At 41.7% G+C, this 19838-nt stretch overlaps 1 long non-coding RNA gene across 1 annotated transcript in view; it reads right to left on the bottom strand.

The window, feature by feature from the left end:
• Positions 1–4336: 4336 nt before the first annotated feature.
• Positions 4337–19838, bottom strand: part of LOC140211726 (uncharacterized) — a 107614-nt gene continuing 92112 nt past the window's right edge. Inside the window, exon 4 of the long non-coding RNA XR_011889561.1 lies at positions 4337–5021. This is a non-coding gene — a long non-coding RNA (uncharacterized lncRNA). The remainder of the gene's footprint in view (positions 5022–19838) is intronic.

Genomic DNA, 19838 nt, shown 5'->3' with positions numbered 1-19838 from the left:
CTCTCATTTATGGAAAATACAAAACATAATTAATTATACCACTTTTAGACATCAAGCTGTCTTTCAGAAGGGTGAGTGCTCGCAAGGCAGCAGGCCCCACTGGAGTACTTGTAAGGCTCTGAAAGTACCTCTCTGCTTATTGCCTGTGCTACTGTAATGTCATTATTCGGTGGCCCATAGACAACTCCCACCAGTGATTTTTTTTCCCTTTACTATTCCTAAACTCTACCCAGATGGATTCAATATTCTGCTTCTTAGATCTTATATCATCTCTCACTAACACCACGATCGCATCTTTAATTAAGAACGCTACCCCACCTCCCTTAACTTCCTGTCTATCCTTCTGTATTACCTGATATCCTTGGATATTTAATCTCAATCCTCTCCACCTCCAACCTCGTCTCTGTAATGGCCACTAAATCATGATGGTAAGGATCCATGGCATAAAAAAGGTTGGAAACCCCTGCTCGTCATCCTCTACAACACTGCTATGTGGCAGGTAACTTATTCAATGTCAGTTCCTCTCTGAGCCTTAATTTCCCCCAAGGAGTCCAAGGGAAATATAAGTCACTGCCTTCAGTTCTCAACATAAATTCTACTCCTTAGCCACTTAACAGAGAGGGAAAAAGAATACTTAAAACATAATTGTACTAGGAGTTTCAAAGAATTTTGCAGTGACAGTGATAAATCTGCTACTGATATCTATTCAGGGTAGGCAATTGAAGGTTGTAGGTTAGTTTGAGTAGAAAGAGACACTTTATGCCATGTGTACTCAGTTAATCTTATCTTCTGCCATTCCTAAGTTCCACTTGTTCCATCCCCTTTCCTCTCCATGGGCTCACAAACTATTTGGAACCTCAGATTCCAGTTACAGCTGAGCTCAGTCTATATCTACCTGTATCTATATGTCTATAGATACAGGTAGCACACAGTTCATCCATCACCCTCTGCTACCTGTATCTATACTGCACTGCACAGCTCATCCATCACCCTCTGCTACCGGGTATCAAAACTGCCCTGTATAGCTCATCCGTCACCCTCTGCTACCTGTATTTAACCTGCACCACACAGCTCATCCATCACTCTCTACTACCTGTATTTCACCTGCACCACACAGCTCATCCATCACCCTCTGCTACCTGGTATCAAATCTGCACTGCACAGCTTATCCTGTTCTTCTCTGCCTTCACTGGGCTCCTGGTACAGTACACTAATGTAATGAATCAGTCCAGTGTTAAAATTCTCCATGCCTTCATTTCTACCCCACCACCTGCCAATCCCTGCCTATCTCTAAAATATCCTGCAGGCTTTTGCCCCTCTGAGAACTCTGATACCCTCAAACTCTGGCCAGATATTCTTTCCCCGTAGCCTGAAATCTTGGCCCTAAGCTCTTGAAGCCATGCTGGGAAATTGGATCAAACCTTGTTTGCTTTACCAGTACTGTGTGATATGAAGTTGTTTACACAAGGAGAGAATTACTTTGTTGACCTTCTTTGCATAAAACTGTAATCTCTACTAAACTGCCGTTCAGAGTCCAACAATCAATGCTTTTAACCAATCTTCTTAGACTCAATTCAACATCACCCTTTGTCTAATTTTAACTTTGCACTTTACTCTCAGACATTTTTCTATCCTAAAGGTCCATCATAAAAACAGGGTGGAAGTGATGATGGTGACCTTGAAGATCTCAGTTGCCAGAGAGTGGGGTTGTAAGTTGGGGGCATCTCTTTTGAACATGATGATTAAACAAATTGAGATGTTCCTTCAGTGAAAAGGAGACTTCAGCTTTACATAATCTCACTGTACAACAGGAATCTCATCTCACTGCTGTTGCTTAGAGCACCATAAATGCTTATGGATTCCCACTCTCATCTCCTCATCAAGTTGGATTTTGTGTAAGACTGTCCCTGTGTAATTTGTGAACAGTACTACTGAAAATCAGTACCTAACCCTTCCAGGGCTTTCAACTATAACCTTGACTCTGAACTTGAGCTTCTGCAGGTAACTTCATGCACCCACTGATGGTGAGTTAAGTGGAAAAGTTGTTTATTGAAATCCTTATCTTTGTACGTACTTACACAAAACTGAGCATGAAATTTCCACAGTGTGCTTCAATGTCAATGTAAGATATGTGACAGTTAATGAAGAAGTGACTTATAGAAACATAGAAAATAGGTGCAGGAGTAGGCCATTCGGCCCTTCGAGCCTGCACCGCCATTCAGTATGATCATGGCTGATCATCCAACTCAGAACCCTGTACCTGCCTTCTCACCATACCCCCTGATCCCTTTAGCCACGAGGGCTGTATCTAACTCCCTCTTAAATATAGCCAATGAACTGACCTCAACTGTTTCCTGTGGCAGAGAATTCCACAGATTCACCACTCTCTGTGTGAAGACGTTTTCCCTCATCTCGGTCCTAAAAGGCTTCCCCTTTATCCTTAAACTGTGACCCCTCGTTCTGGACTTCCCCAACATCGGGAACAATCTTCCTGCATCTAGCCTGTCCAATCCCTTTAGAATTGTATATGTTTCAATAAGATCCCCCCTCAATCTTCTAAATTCCAGCGAGTATAAGCCTAGTCGATCCAGTCTTTCATCATATGAAAGTTCTGCCATCCCAGGAATCAATCTGGTGAACCTTCTTTGTACTCCCTCTATGGCAAGAATGTCTTTCGTCAGATTAGGGGACCAAAACTGCACACAATACTCCAGGTGTGGTCTCACCAAGGCCTTGTACAACTGCAGTAGGACCTCCCTGCTCCTGTACTCGAATCCTCTTGCTATGACTTATGTTGAGAGAATGCAGCATCTCCCAATCAGTAAAATTGTGAAACCTGCTTATAAAAAGTTATGTCAGCTTCACCTCAAGAATATAACAGTAGACGTGATAGCTAAGGCTTATCCATTTCCTGTCTTAATTTCAAAAATTACCTGCTTCATTTTCCAACACATGCAGCTGCATGTACACGCTGGGGAGTTAAACATGGGGTTATCTGTCAACCTCAGAATTTGTGAGTCAATGGACAAAACTAGTCCTGTCAGGTGATTATCTAATACAACTTTGATGGCAGAGATACTGCGTCACAGATTACCATCTATTTGGATGTAGCACAGAAAAGCGATCAATGGGTTTAAAAGTATTTTAACATGTTGTTTAGTCTGCAATGTGCTTGTCATTGAACAACTGTCCTAAACACGTGTTACCCCAGTGAGTACAGGGGATGAGAAACAGTTCTCTTTGATGGCCCAGGCTACTCAACAGCCCTAAACCCTTTAATGATGAGACCTACCAGTACACCAGAGAAATATAAGTCTCAAATAATACATTATAGGGCAGCTAACAGAAAGAATTTCCACCTAAGGTATTACTGACCTGGCCAATTACCTACATTTTAAAGAGAATGATAAGATCTAATGACTGGATCTGTTTCCTGGATTTTTTTATGTATCACTGAGCAGAGGGACCCCTACAGAATCTGTTGTTTCTCCTGTTAACTTTCACATTGCAATACTTCAGTTTTATTTTGTCTACTATTTAAAAGAACTGATCAGAATTATAAAATGGAAGGAAGTTGTGTCTAATGGCTTGAAGATTCATGTAAGACATGTCATTTACTGTAATAGGTGATCAAAAGAGGTGACACATACAGATGACCAGCCTAAGGAACTGATAATGTGCTGTAAATTTTCATTGCCGACAAATGGATCTCTTGTAATGAAGTAGTGGTGTTTATTGCACTCTTATTTCAAAAATTCAGTTCTGTTGAAATCTGCTGGAATCAAATCCTTCACTAATTTTACTAAACAATGACAAAATGTGTGTGGAATTTTTGCTTGCATTTTGATGATAAAAATTTGCATCTGGAAATATTTTGCTTTCTTGATACCCTTGAGAAGGTTCAAATTAGTTGTTCAGAATCACACTAGAGATCACGGCATTCAAAGTTCAAAGTACATTTATTATCCAAGTACATGTATGTCACCATATACAACCCTGAGATTAATTTTCTTGTAGGCATGCTCAATAAATCCAATAACCATAATAGAATCAATGAAAGACTGCACCAACAGGACAGACAGCCAGTCTGCAAAAGACAACAAACTCTGCAAGTACAAAAAGAAAGAAAAAAAAGAAATAATAATAGCTGATAGATGAATATGAACTTATAAAATTAGATCAACACACATCAAAGTTGCTGGTGAACGCAGCAGGCCAGGCAGCATCTGTAGGAAGAGGTGCAGTCGACGTTTCAGGCCGAGACCCTTCGTCAGGACTCTTCCTACAGATGCTGCCTGGCCTGCTGCGTTCACCGGCAACTTTGATGTGTGTTGCTTGAATTTCCAGCATCTGCAGAATTCCTGTTGTTTGCGTTTATAAAATTAGATTATTAGATTTAGATTATGAAGACATGCAGTCCTTTTTTATTGTCATTTAGTAATGCATACATTAAGAAATGATACAATATTTTCTCCGGTGTGATATCACAAAACATAGGACAAACCAAGACTGAAAAAAACTAACAAAACCGCATAATTATAACATATAGTTACAACAGCGCAACAATACCATAACTTGATGAAGAAGTCCATGAGCACAGTAAAAGTTCAAAGTCTCTTAAATGTCCCACATCTCACGCAGATGGGAGAAGGAAGAAAAACCCTCCCTGCCATACCAACCATGGTCCGACTCTGAGTCATCCAAAAACTTCAAGCTCTGATCAGCTCTCCGACACTGAGTACTGAGCGCCATCTCTATCCGAACGATTCGACCTCCATCTCCGTCGCCAACAGTAGGCAAAGCCGGGAATTTTGAGGCCTACCCTCCGAAAGATTCCCGACCACACAGTATCGACAGCAGCGAATGAGCGTTTCAGAAATTTTTCCAGATGTTCCTCTGTGCTTTCACGTCCATCTCCCTCAAACCAGAATTGTCCACAGCCCCCATTTAACAAATGCGATATCATTTTTCACCGGAGGGCTGCGCACACGCTGTGCGCTGCTTCTCTCCTCCCGCCAAATCTGGGATATCAACAAGGAAAGAAATAGATCATAGCATGTTAAAGGAAAAACTTTTGACAGAACTTACTTCAAGGCTTAAGAAAATCTGCCAAATAGAACTCAACAGTAAAAATGTAACAAAGGCAATAAACGCTTTCGCTAAACCTATAGTAATGTATTCTTTTGGCATAATATCTTGGTCCGAAACTGATCTGGAAAATTTACAAAGAAAAATATGAACTAAACTGACAAATTTCAGAAAACATTATGTACATTCAAATGCAGATTAACACTACCTAGGACAGAATGGAGAAGAGGAATAACAAACATTAAAAATCTAAACAACAGTCAGATAAAACTTCTGAGGACATACTTTCATCAAAGAAAACAGGAACCAGCACTCCATGCAAGCATATGCAATTCTGATAAGAAGTATACTGTACACAACTAAACTTAAATGAGACCAAAACCCAGAAAAATGAAGACATTATCACTATTGAAGAAAAAGCTAATCAATGGAAGAGCATGACCATCCACGGAAGACATCCCCATGATCTAAGGAGAATAGGTGTCACCAAGGAAGCGTTGAATGCTTGGCTCAGAGTTGGAGACCTCTTCCCAGAAACAGAATGGTTCCTTGTGGCAATACATGATCAGGTGGTTAACACACACAAAAAAAATCAAAAATACATAATAAAAGACCAACAAATCCAAGACAATAAATGTAGAAAATGCCAAGAAAGAACAGAAGCAATCCAACACATTGCAGGATCCTGTAGCAGTTTAACTCAATCTGATTACTTACACAGGCACAATCAAGTGGCAAACATCATTCATCAAAATCTTGCTTTAAAATACAAACTTATAAATGAAATCACATCCTACTATAAATACAAGCCTGATCCAGTTTTAGAGTCAGAGTGACCGATCAGTTATTACAGATAGGGCAATCCATAATAATCATCCGGATACAATAATACAGCATAAACAAGCAAGGACAACTTATTTAATAGATATAGCCATTCCAAACACACATAACTTACAGAAATCAATGTGAAAAACACCAGAAATATGCTGAATTAAAAGAGGAAACTGAAAGTCTTTGGAACATGAAGAAGGTATACATTGTCCTGGTGGCAATATCTATCAGAAAGCCACAATTCTAAACACCACTAGAACAGCCTGAAAGTTCCTAGCAGTCTAGAAATGTGCGTGCTTGGCTATGCCTGTACCTCAGGTTAATTTATCTGCTTGAGCTGGAAAATATATATAATAAATAAATAAGCAATAAATATTGAGAATATGAGGTAAAGAGTCCTTGAATCCATAGGTTAAAGGAACAGTTTAGTGATGGGGCAAGCAAAGTGGAGTGAAATGATCCCCTTTGGTTCAGTAGCCTGATGGTTCAGGGGTAATTAATATTCCTGAACTAGAGTTCAGAGTCTCCTGTACCTTCTTCCTCATGACCACAGTGAGAAGAAAGCATGACCTAGATGGTAGGGGCCCTGATGATAGATGCTGCTTTCCTGTGACAATGCTCCACGTAGGCGTGCTCAATGGGTTTTCCGTATGATGGACTGGGCCTTATCCACAACCTGTTGTAGAATTTTCAGTTCAAAAGTATTGGTGTCTCCATAGCAGGCTGTGATGCAGCCAGCCAATATATTCTCCACCACACATCTATAGCAGTTTGTTAAAGATTTAGATGTTATGCCGAATCTTCACAAACTCCTAAGGAAGTAGAGGTGCTGCCTTGCTTTCTTCATAATTGAACTTACGTACTGGGCCCAGGACAGGTCCTCTGAAATGATAACTGAGGAAGTTAAAGTTGCTGACCCTCACCACCCCTGATCCCCTGATGACGACTGACTCATGCACCTCCGGTTTCCTCCTCCTGAAGTCAACCATCAGCTTCTTGGTCTTGCTGACATTGAGTAAGAGGTTCTGTTATAGCACAACTCAGCCAAATTTTCAATTTCTGTCCGATATGCTGATTCGTCACCTCCTTTGATTCTACTTACGACAGTGGTGTCATCAGCAAATTGGAATATGGCATTAGAGCTGTACTTAGCCACATGGTCATAAGTGTAAAGTGGATAGAGCAGGGGACTAAGCACACAGGCTTGTGGTGTGCCTGTGCTGATGGAGATTGTGGAGGAGATGGTGCCACCAATCTGAACTGACTGTGGTCTGTAAGTCAGGAAATCAAGGTTCCAATTGCACAAGGAGGTATTGAGGCCAAGGTCTTGAAGCTTATTGATTAGATCTGAGGGATATTATTTGAAGGGATGATAGGGGTGAAGGTGGAACCTGTACAGAAGGGATGGTTTCACCTGAAATGGAGGGGGAGTAATATGCTAGCAGGAAAGTTTGTTAATGTTGCACAGTGGGGTTTAAACTAGAACTGCACGGGGATGGGAACCAGAGTGCCAGAACAGTTTGTGGAGAGGTTGTGGAGGCAGGTGCTGGTGAGACCTCAGGCAAAGTTAGGAATCAAATAGTTGAGCATGGTGTAACTAGTGTCCTGAGCGGTGTAGATTTAAATGCAAAAAGTATCATTGGAAAAGCAGATGATAGTACTTAGAATGAGGTAGCTCGTTTACAAACAGAGGTAATGTGCATTGTGGAGAGGCTGATGACAGGGCAAAATTGCAGTCAACAGGATGAGTTGCAATGTAAAAGGCAGACAAAATCAAAAAGGGTGAATACAGGAATTAAGGTGTTATATTTGAATGTGCGAAGAAGATAGATGAACTTGCAGCACAGCCTGACATGTACGATGTTGTAGGCATCACTGAATCATGGCTGAAAGAAGATTATAGCTGGTAATTTAATGTACAAGGATACACATTGTATCAAAAAGACAGGCGGGCAGATAGGGTGGCATTGCTCAGTTGGTAAGAAATGAAATCAAATTGTTAAAAAGAGGTGACATAGGGTCTGAGGGTATTGAATCATTGTGGATAGAGCTAAGGAACCGCAAGAACAAAAGACTCTGATGGGAGTTGTATACAGACCCCCAAACAGTAGTAAGGATGTGGTCTACAAATTACAAAAGGAGATGGAAAAGGCATGCCAAAAGGACAATGTTTGTAATAATTGTGGAGGATTTCAATATGCAGGTAGCTAGGGAAAATCAGGTTGCTGCTAGATTCCAAGACAGAGAATTTACAGAATGCCTATGAGATGGCTTTTTAGAGCAGCTTGTAGTTGAGCCCAGTAGGGGATCAACTATTCTGGATTGGGTTTTGTGCAATGAACCAGAATTGATTGAAGAGCTTAAGGTAAAAGAACCCAGGAGAAAGTGACCATAATATGATCCAGTTCACCCTGAAATTTGAGGAGGAGAAGCTAAAGTCAGATGGAAAAGTATTACAGTGGGGAAAAGGGAATTACAGAGGTTTGAGAGAGGAGTTAGCTGAATTGATTGGAAAAGAACACGGGCAGGGATAATAGCAGAGCAGCAAAGCCTGGAATTTCTCAGAGCAATTCAGAAGACAGAAGAAATATACATCTCAAAGAGGAAGAAGTATTCTAAAGGCAAGATGACACAACCATGCCTAACAAGAGAAGTCAAAGCCAACAAAAAGCCAAACAGAGGACATATAATAAGAACAAAAATCAGTTGGATGTTAGAGGATTGGGAAGCTTTTAAAAACCAACAGAAGGCAACTAAAAAAGTAATTAGGGTAAAGCAAGCTAGCCCATAATATTCAACAGGATACGAAAAGTTTCTTCAGATACACAATGTGCAAAAGAGAGTTGAAAGTGGATATTGGACTGCTAGAAAACGATGCTGGAGAGGTAGTAATGGGGAATAAGAAAATGGTAGAGAAACTGGATAAGTGTTTTGCATCAGTCTTCACTGTCGAAGGCACTGGCAGTATAGTGGAAGTTCTAGGTGTCAGGGTCATTAAGTGTGTGAAGTTGCCATTACTAGGGAGAAAGTTCTTGAGAAACTGAAAGGTTTGAAGGTAGATAAGTCACCTGGACCAGATAGTGTACACCCCAGGGTTCTCAGTAAGGTAGCTGAAGAGATTGTGGAGGCATTAGTAATGATCTTTCAGGAATCACCAGATTCTGGAATGGTTCCAGAAGATTGGAAAATTGCGAATGTCACTCCACTCTTCAAGAAGGGAGCGAGGCAGAAGAAAGGAACTTATAGGCCAGTTAGCCTGACCTCAGTGGTTGGGAAGATATTGGAGTCGGTTATCAAATCCAAGGTCTCAGGTACTTGGAGGCACATGATAAAATAGGCCATAGACAGTATGGTTTCCTCAAGGGAAAATCTTGTCTGACAAATCTGTGGAATTCTTTGAAGAAATAACAAGCAGGATAGATAAAGGAGATTCCGTTGAGGTTGTTTACTTGGAATTTCAGAAGATCTTTGACAAGGTGCCACACATGAGGCTGCTCAACAAGCTACAAGCCCATGGTGTTACAGTAAAGATTCTGGCATGGATAACAGATTATCTATTGGTTTGTTTAAGCTATATAGTTTCTTGATTAGCCAGGGCATGAAGGGATACAGGCAGAAGGCAGAAGATCAGGGCTGGGAGGGAAATGGATCAGTCATGATGAAATGGCAGAGCAGACTCAATGGGCCAAATGGCCTACTTCTGCTCCTATATCTTCCTGTCTTATTGAATGCTAAGCTGTAGTCCATAAACAGAATCCTGATGTATGCATCTTTGCTATCTAGGTGTTCCAGAGTTGAATGAAGAGCCAATCAAATCAAAGGAGCAGTCATCGATGGAGTGATCTGAGGCAGAGTGGTAGGGCTTTGGCTCATTCGGGCTTCGGCAATAACAGGTCAGGGCAAGGTAAGTTGCCTGTGAGGAAGAGAAACAGGAAGTATGTCTGTGAGGCCGGTGCTCTGTACTGGGTGTCGGATGTGGGAAGTCCGGGAGACACCCACCCTCCTGCACGGCAACATCTGCGCCAGGTACGTCGAGCTGCAGCTCCTTAGGGACCACGTTAGGGAACTGGAGATGCAGCTCGATGACCTTCGTCTAGTCAGGGAAAAGTGAGGAGGTGATAGAGAGGAGCTATAGGCAAGTAGTCATACCAGGGCCTCGGGAGACAGATAAGTGGGTAACAGTCAGGAGAGGGAAGGACAAGAGTCAGATACCAGAGAGTACCCCTGTGGCTGTCCCCCTTAACAATAAGTACTCCTGTTTGAGTACTGTTGGGGGAGGGGGTACAGCCTAACTGGGGGAAGCAACAGTAGCCGCGCCTCCGGCACAGCATCTGGCCCTGTAGCTCAGAAGGGTAGGGAAAGGAAGAGGATGGCAGCAGTGATAGGGGACTCTATAGTTAGGGGGTCAGACAGGCGATTCTGTGGACGCAGGAAAGAAGCACGGATGGTAGTTTTTGCCTCCCAGGTGCCAGGGTCCAGGATGTTTCTTATCACATCCACGATATCCTGAAGTGGGAAGGTGAACAGCCAGAGGTCGTGGTACATATTGGTACCAACGACATAGACAGGAAAAGGGAGGAGGTCCTGAAAACAGACTACAGGGAGTTAGGAAGGAAGTTGAGAAGCAGGACCACAAAGGTAGTCATCTCGGGATTACTGCATGTGCCAAGTGACAGTGAGTATAGGAATAGAATGAGGTGGAGGATAAATGCGTGGCTGAGGGATTGGAGCAGGGGGGCAGGGATTCAGGTTTCTATATCACTGGGACCTCTTTTGGGGTAGGCGTGACCTGTACAAAAAGGACGGGTTGCACTTGAATCCGAGGGGGACCAATATCCTGGCAGGGAGGTTTGCGAAGGCTATTGGGTTGAGTTTAAACTCGGATTGCTGGGGCTGGGAACCAAACTGAAGAGATGGAGGAAGAGGTGGTTGGTTCACAAATAGAGAAAGCTTGGAGACAGTGCAAGAGGGAGAATAAGCAGGTGATAGAGAAGGGACGCGCTCAGACCGATGGTTTGAGATGTGTCTATTTTAATGCGAGGAGTATTATGAACAAAGCGGAAGAGCAATACTTATGTTAAAACCTTACTTCTAATTATCACCTGTTACCCGATGCAAGAACACACAGTACTACGGAAGATAAAGCAACTTCTTTATTAGTAGCTTGCTACTGGAAAAAGAGCGCACTTCTCGAACACACACGGGATCCGTACCAGTGCTCTCTCTCCCTCAAAGTACAGAGACACAGCGTTTTTATATCATTTATGTCATGTAACAGGAAACAAGTTTTAGCTACCCCCATAGTCACATGCCCAGTAACAGTGGTATTTTAAGACACTGTTACCTTAAAACTTCGGTTACCTTAAGAAGCAAAAGCCATCAAACTGAGATTGTGCATAATGAGATAGTTCCTCATTTTTTTTTAGACAGTTTTACCACATGGTGCAGGTGAAACAAGAATTGCAAGGTCATATTGAACCTTTGTCTAACTTAAGAGTATTTATAGGACTAGCTTACAGATAAAGACAGAAAAGCAGAACCCAATTCACAAAACATAACTTCTGCAAAATTGTCACTCTGAAAGCAACACAGGCAGACCACCCAGACAGAAGTCCGAGCAACCCCTCCTCACAAGGGTCCGAAAACCACCCCCCAACCCCGTCAATATGTCAAGAGGTGTATAAGATCTTGAGGGGCATTGATTGTATGGATAGCCAGAGGCTTCTTCCCAGGACTGAACTGGCTATCATGAGAAGGCACAGTTTTAAGGTGCTTGGAAGTAGGTGCAGACGAGATGTCAGGGGTAAGTTTTTACGCACAGAGTGGTGAGTGTGTGGAATGGGCTGGCGGTGGGGGAGGCAGATAAGATAGGGTCTTTTAAGAGACTCCTAGATAGGTACATGGAGTTTAGAAAAATAGAGGGCAATGGGTAACCCTAGGTAATTTCTAAAGTAAGTACATGTTTGGCATAGCATTGTGAGCCAAAGGGCCTGTACTGCGCTGTAGTTTTTCAATGTTTCTATGAAATGGCATCTGCTGTGGACCTGTTGTGCTGTCAGGGAAACTGGAGCAGATGCAAGTTGCTTCACAGGCAGGAGTTGATGTATTTCATCACCAGCCTCTCAAAACACTTCATCACTGTGGATGTAAGTGCTACTAGACAATAGTCATTAAGGCAGATTACCACGTTTTTCCCAGGCACCAGTATAACTGAAGTCTGCTTGAAGCAGGTGGGTACCTCAGTCTGCTAAATCAAGAGGTTAAAGATCTCAGTTAACACTCCAGCTAGTTGAACAGCACAGGTCTTCAGTACTTGGCCAGGTTTCACATCTGGGCCGGATGCTTTCCAGGGGTTCACCCTCCTGAAGGATGCTCTCACATCGGCCTTACAGAGACTGAAATCACAGGGTCATCAAGGGCTGTGGGAGTTCATGATGGTTCCATCATGTTTTGATGGTCAAATCGAGCGCAGCAGACATTGCACTCATCTGGAAGCAAAACCCTGTTTGTCACCTATGTCACTTGATTTCACTTTGTAAGAGGTGATAGCCTTGCCACAGCTGTCCAGCATCCTTCATTGATTCAAGTTTAGTCTTGAATTGCTACTTTAACCCTGAGGTGGCTTTCCGGAGGTGTGGAGAGTTCTTGCAAGAACATTCATAGTGAAGAGTGAACTTTAGGACTCCACAGCACCCTTGTAATGGTATCAATGTCCTCCCGTAGATGACTCCACAACTGGGCTCTGAGGAAATACTGGAAAAACCTATGTCATCAATGATCCATCTATGATTCTGAGTTGGAAAAAGCTAGGCTATGCTGACTGAAAAGAAGGGAATTGTAAGATGATCTTACAAAGGGATATAAGTTTGTAAATATAGAAAAAAGAAAAATCCAGGAAATCCAGTTAAATTTTCAGAATACATAAATGAAATTTTAGGACTGTAACCTGGAACACAAGTGATTAATACGGAATTATCTCCCAATATTAAAAAATTGCATATAGGAATCAAATTAAGCAACAATTGAATTCTGCAATGAAAGAGACTCTAGATAAATTAATTTAAAAGTGGCTAAGAGTCTTTCTCCATGCTAATTGCCTTCCTGTTTACACAACCTTTCAATGTACAGTACGTGCTAACAGCACTGGTTTGGCACCAATCTCTTTAATCTGCATCTGCTTTTATGTTAAATTCGATAAATATCTTTGTCAACAGCGTAAATTTCTGCTGATGCATTATTCTTGTGAGATCACCTGAAACATTTCCAGCTCCAGAGCAGACATTTGTATATTCAAATCCTACTTGAGTGACAACCCCTTCTATGCAATAGAGAGTAAGTTCTACATACTCAACACCTCTGAAATATGAAAAAGTTCCCACTGTTCTGAACAATGTTAGTCACCAAAGTAGACAATGAGATCATTTACACAATCTTGACGTGCAGACTGAATGTCTCATTTCCTACAAGGTAGTAGCTGCAAAAATCTTTATTCTTAAGGAAATAATTAGAATAAGAATCAGATTTATGATCAGAATCAGAATCAGGTTTATTATCACCGGCATATGATATAAAATTTGTTAACTTAGCAGCAGCAGTTCAATGCAATACATAATCTAGCAGAGACAGAAAATAATAATAATAAATAAAATAAAACATAATAATAAATAAACAAGTCAATCAATTACATATATTGAACAGATTTTTTAAACATGTGCAAAAACAGAAATACTGTATATCAAAAAAGTGAGGTAGTGTCCAAAGCTTCAAAGTCCATTCAGGAATCGGATGGCAGAGGGGAAGAAGCTGTTCCTGAATTGCTGAGTGTGTACCTTCAGGTTTCTGTATCTCCTACCTGATGGTAACAGTGAGAAAAGGGCATGCCCTGGGTGCTGGAGGTCTTTAATAATGGATACTGCCCTTCTGAGACGCCACTCCCTAAAGATGTCCTGGGTACTTGTAGGCTAGTGCCCAAGATGGAGCTGACTAGATCTACAACCTTCTGCAGCTTCTTTCGGTCCTGTGCAGTAGCCCCTCCATACCAGACAGTGATGCAGTCTGTCAGAATGCTCTCCACAGTGCAACTATAGAGTGTATTTGTTAACATGCCAAATCTCTTCAAACTCATAATAAAGTATAGCCATTGTCTTATATGATTTTCCAAGCCTGCAATGGTGATCGTCCCACACTTTTCCTATGCTACATCGATGACTGCATTGGTGCTTCTTCCTGCACCTGTGCTGAACTCGTTGGCTTCATCCACTTTGTTTCCAACTTCTACCCTGCTCTCAAATTCACATGGACCATTTCCAACACCTCCCTTCCCTTTCTTGATATCAATCTCTATCTCTGGAGGCAGCTTATCCCCTGATGTCTATGTCTATGATATGGCCCTTGTGGCTAAAGGGATCAGGGGGTATGGAGGGAAGGCTGGTACAGAGTTCTGAGTTGGATGATCAGCCATGATCATACTGAATGGTGGTGCAGGCTCGAAGGGCCAAATGGCCTACTCCTGCACCTATTTTCTATGTTTCTATTACAAGCCCATGGACTCTCACAGCTACCTGGACTATACATCGTCCCACACTGCAACTTGTAAAAACGCCATCCCCTCTCTCAATTCCTCTGTCTCCGCCGCATCTGCTCTCAGGATGAGGCTTTTCAACCTAGAACAAAGGAGATGTCCTCTTTTTCCAAAGAAAGGGGCTTCCCTTCCTCCACCATCAATGCTGCCCTCAACCACATCTCTTCCATTTCACGCATGTCTGCTCTTACTCCATCCTCCTGCCACCCTACCAGGGATAGGGTTCCTCTTGTCCTCACCTACCACCCCACCAGCCTCTGCGTCTAGCACATAATTCTCCAAAACTTCTGCCACCTGAAATGGAATCCCACCACCAACCATATCTTTCCCACCCCCTCACTTTCTGCTATCAGCAGGGATCGCTCCCTAAGTGACTCCCTTGTCCATTCGTCCCTCCCCACTGACCTCCCTCCTGGCACTTATCCTTACAAACGGAACAAGTGCCACACCTGCCCCTATACCTCCTCCCTCACTACCATTCAGGACCCTAAAAAGTCCTGCCAGGTGAGGCAACACTTTACCTGTGAGTCTGTTGGGGTCATTTACTGTGTTCAGTGCTGCCGGTGTGTCCTCCTGTATATCGGTGAGACCTGACGTAAATTGGGAGAGCACTTCACTGAACATCTAAGTTCCGTCCACCAGAACAAGTGGGATTTTCCAGTGGCCACCCATTTTAATTCCACTTCCAGATACTTTATATTTTATACCTTATTGTTGCCAAACAATTGATACTAGAACGTACAATCATCACAGCAATATTTGATTCTGCGCTTCTTGCTCCCTGGATTACAAATATTAAATATTAAAAATATTTAAAATAGTAAAAATTAGTAAGTATAAAAATTTAAATTATAAATCATAAATAGAAAATAGAAAAATGGAAAGAAAGGTAGTGCAAAGAAACCGAGAGGCAGGTCCGGATATTTGGCGGGTACGGCCCAGATCCGGGTCAGGATCCGTTCAACAGTCTTATCACAGTTCCAAGTTCTTATTACAGTTCTTATTCCCATTCCGATATGTCCATCCATGGCCTCCTCCACTGTTGTGATGAGGCCATACTTAGGTTGGAGGAACAACACCTTATATTCCATTTGGGCAGCCTCCAACCTGATGGTATGGAACATCAATTTCTCAAACTTCCAGTAATGCCCCCCACCCCTCCCTTCACCATTTTCTATCCCCTTTTCCCTCTCTCAGCTTATCTCTTTGCCCACCCATCACCTCCCTCTGGTGCTTTTCACCCCCTTTTCTTTCTTCCATGGCCTTCTGTCTCTTTCACCAATCAACTTCCCAGTTCTTTACTTCATCCCTCCCCCTCCAGGTTTCACCTATCACCTGGTAGCTCTCCTACTCCCCCTCCCACCTTTAAACCTACTCCTCAGTGTTTTTCTCCAGTCCTACCGAAGGGTTTCGACTCCAAACATCGACTGTACTTTTCCCATAGATGCTGCCTGGCCTGCTGAGCTCCTCCAGTATTTTGTGTGTGTTGCTCGGATTTCCAGCATCTGCAGATTTTCTCTTGTTTGTGATGTGAAATTAATTGTTTTGCAGTAGCAGTTCAGTGTAAACACATAAAATTAACATAACTTACAAACTAAATAAATAGTGCAAAAAAGGAATAACTAGGTAATGCTTGTGGGTTCATTGACCACTCAGAAATCTGAAGGTGGAGAGGAAGAAGCTGTAACTAAGACACTGAGTGTGGGTCTTCAGGCTCCTGTCCCTCCTCCCTAACAGTAATAATGAGAAGAGGGCTTGTCCTGGATAGTGAGGGTCCTTAATGATGGATGCCACCATTTTGAGACACTATCTTTTGAAGATGCCCTTAATGGTGAAGAGAGTTGCGCTCATGATAAAGTTGTCTGAATATACAACACTCAGTAGCCTGGTTCAATCCTGCACATTGGATATTCTGTACAAAATGATTATGCCACCATTCAGAATGCTTTCCACCAAACATTTATAGAAATTTGCAAGTCATTGGTGACATACCAAATCTCCTCAAACTCCTAACAAACTAGAGCTGCTGGCATGCTTTCTTCATGATTCCATCAATGTGCCGATCTCAGAATATATCCATTGAAATGCAGACCCCCAAGAACTTAAAGCTGTTTACCCTTTCCACCACTGACCCCTTAATGAAGCCTTCTGTGTGTTCTCTTGTCTTCCCTTTCCTGAAGTCCATGGTCAATTCATTACACGTGCTGACATTGAGTGCAAGTCGGTGTTTACAACACCACTCAATCAGCTAATCCATTTCATTCCTGTATGTTGTTTCAATCCCCTCTGAAATTTTACCAACAACAGTGGTATAATTTGACAATTTAGAGATGGTAATTAGGCTGTGCATTATGCACATTGTAGGCATATATTATTATTGAAGATTCTCACTTTCCAACTCTATCAAATGGTTTTATTATTTGCCATTGAAAGGTTTAACAATAAGACAAAACTTTCTCTTTAAAGTGGAAACGTCTATTCTCATTGGCATTTTGTCAAATCTGGAAGTGGCCATAAGATTCATAAAATTGGGATGCTAAGGTGATCAGTGATCAGTGATCAGTGAAAATTAATTCATAGATATATGTAGTTAGACATTATAGAAACAGACTCAATTCACCCATCCTAACCAAGATACTTGTTTAGGCCAATCATATTTGCCTGTGTTTAGCCATTGTCACTAAATCTTTCCCATCCATGTATCTCGATCAGGGATGGCCAATTTACGGCGCATGCGCCAAAGGTGGTGCACTGGATGATCAGAAGTGGCGCATTGCACCCCAGTGATAATAATAAAAAAGTAAGCTTACTCATGCAAAAAGTAATAAGCAAAAACCAATCTGTAGAAAAAAATCTATAACAGGAATTCAAGTAGCTTACAGCTAGAAATGGGTTTTACTGAGAATAAATCTAAAACTTAGCAATTATTTTTAGCGATTTTATTATTTCATGCACATCTTTTGGTGAATGTTCTCTTCTTTCACATTAATCCGTTTTCAATCTAAAAAAATGCTGAATGAGTTAAACACGGAAAGAAGGACTTTTGTTCTGCAGTCGTTCCATAACTGTTCAATACACGTTTGATACTTGTTTCACATACTCCGGCTATGTGCGGAGCCAAAAGAGATGGGGGAGATTTTGAACAATCTCTTTTCTTCGGTATTCACTAAGGAGAAGGATATTGAATTGTGTAAGGTAAAGGAAACAAGTAAGGTAGTTATGGAAAGTACGACAATTAAAGAAGAGTAAGTACTGACACTTTTAAGGAATATAAAAGTGGATAAGTCTCCGGGTCCGGACAAGATATTCCCTAGGACTTTGAGGGAAGTTGGTGTAGAAATAATAGGGGCTCTGACAGAAATATTTCAAATGTCACTAAAAACGAGAATGGTGCCGGAGGATTGGCGAATTACTCATGTGGTTCCATTGTTTAAAAAGGGTTCTAAGAGTAAACCTGGCAATTATCGGCCTGTGAGTTTGACGTCAGTGGTGGGTAAATTGATGGAAAGTATTCTTAGAGATGGTATATATAATTTTCTGGATAGACAGGGTCTGATTAGGAACAATCAACATGGATTTGTGCGTGGAAGGTCATGTTTGACAAATCTTATTGAATTTTTTGATGAGGTTACTAGGAAAGTTGACGAGGGTAAAACGGTGGATGTTGTCTATATGGACTTCAGTAAGGCCTTTGACAAGGTTCCACATGGAAGGTTAGTTAGGAAGGTTCAATCATTAGGCATTAATATGGAAGTAGTAAAATGGATTCGGCAGTGGCTAGGTGGGAGACGCCAGAGAGTAGTGGTGGACAACCGTGTGTCAGATTGGAGGACGGTGTGTAGCGGTGTGCCTCAAGGATCTAAACTGGGTCCAATGTTGTTTGTCATATACATTAATGATCTGGATGATGGGGTGGTAAATTGGATTAGTAAGTATGCAGATGATACTAAGATAGGTGGTGTTGTGGATGATGAGGTAGGTTTTCAAAACTTGCAGAGAGATTTAGGACAGTTAGAAGAGTGGGCTGAAAGATGGCAGATGGAGTTTAATGCTGATAAATGTGAGGTGCCAACCTTTTGGTAGAACTAATCGAAATAGGACATACATGGTAAATGGTAGGGCATTAAAGAATGCTTTAGAACAGAGGGATCTAGGAATAATGGTGCATAGTTCCCTGAAGATGGAATCTCATGTGAATAGGGTGGTGAAGAAAGCTTTTGGTTTGCTGGCCTTTATTAATCAGGGCATTGAGTATAGGAGTTGGGATTCATGTTGAATTTGTATAAGGCATTGGTAAGGCCAAATCTGGAGTATTGTGTACAGTTCTGGTCACCGAATTATAGGAAAGATGTCAATAAAATTGAGAGAGTACAGAGGAGGTTTACTAAAATGTTGCCTGGGTTTCATCTCCTAAGTTACACAGAAAGGTTGAACAGGTTAGGTCTTTATTCTTTGGAGCGTAGAAGGTTGAGGGGGGACTTGATAGAGGTGTTTAAAATTATGAGAGGGATTGATAGAGTTGACATGGTTAGACTTTTTCCATTGAGAGTGGGGAAGATTCAAACAAGAGGGCATGGATTGAGAATTAGAGGACAAAAGTTTAGGGGTAACATGAGGGGGAACCTCTTTACTCAGAGAGTGGTAGCTATGTGGAACGAGCTTCCAGCAGAAGTGGTTGAGGCAGGTTCGATGTCATCGTTTAAAGTTAAATTGGATAGCTATATGGACAGGAAAGGAATGGAGGGTTATGGGCTGAGTGCAGGTCGGTGGGAATAGGATAGGCTAAGAGTTCGGCACGGACTAGAAGGGCCAAGATGGTCTGTTTCCATGCTGTAATTGTTATATGGTTATATGGTTTCATCCTGAGGCGCCAGGCATCTGCACCAGTGGTGCGCCACAGGTTTTCGCCAGTCAGTTTACAATTGACACTCGTACGCTACGGAGTTGTGCTTTGTTCGTCGCTTGTGAACATTTGTAGTTTTGTACTTTTTCGAAAATTAAGCCTTCTTTTACATTCAGTTACCCATCACAGTGCAAAAGAAAAGCAGAAAGTGATAGTAAGCGTGAATTCAATGAACAGCGGGAAAATTAGATCTTATTTATAGTGGGTCCGTCAGGAAAACAGTTGTGCATTGTTTGTGAAAACACTTTCTCACATAATAGAAGACATGATCTTAATGGACACTATAAAACACAACATCAGACTGAAATAGAAGGAAAACTGAAGCTAGTGATTGGGTCTGAGTTACGGAAAGAATATGTGATTAAGAAAAAGGAAGAAATCAAAAGAAGACAAAATATATTTGTTACAAGTCTCATTAAGGTAAGTAATGCTTAT

This window comes from Mobula birostris, chromosome 17 (assembly GCF_030028105.1).
Source record: "Mobula birostris isolate sMobBir1 chromosome 17, sMobBir1.hap1, whole genome shotgun sequence".
Lineage (NCBI taxonomy): Eukaryota > Metazoa > Chordata > Chondrichthyes > Myliobatiformes > Myliobatidae > Mobula > Mobula birostris.
This window is presented reverse-complemented; position numbering and strand designations above follow the sequence as displayed.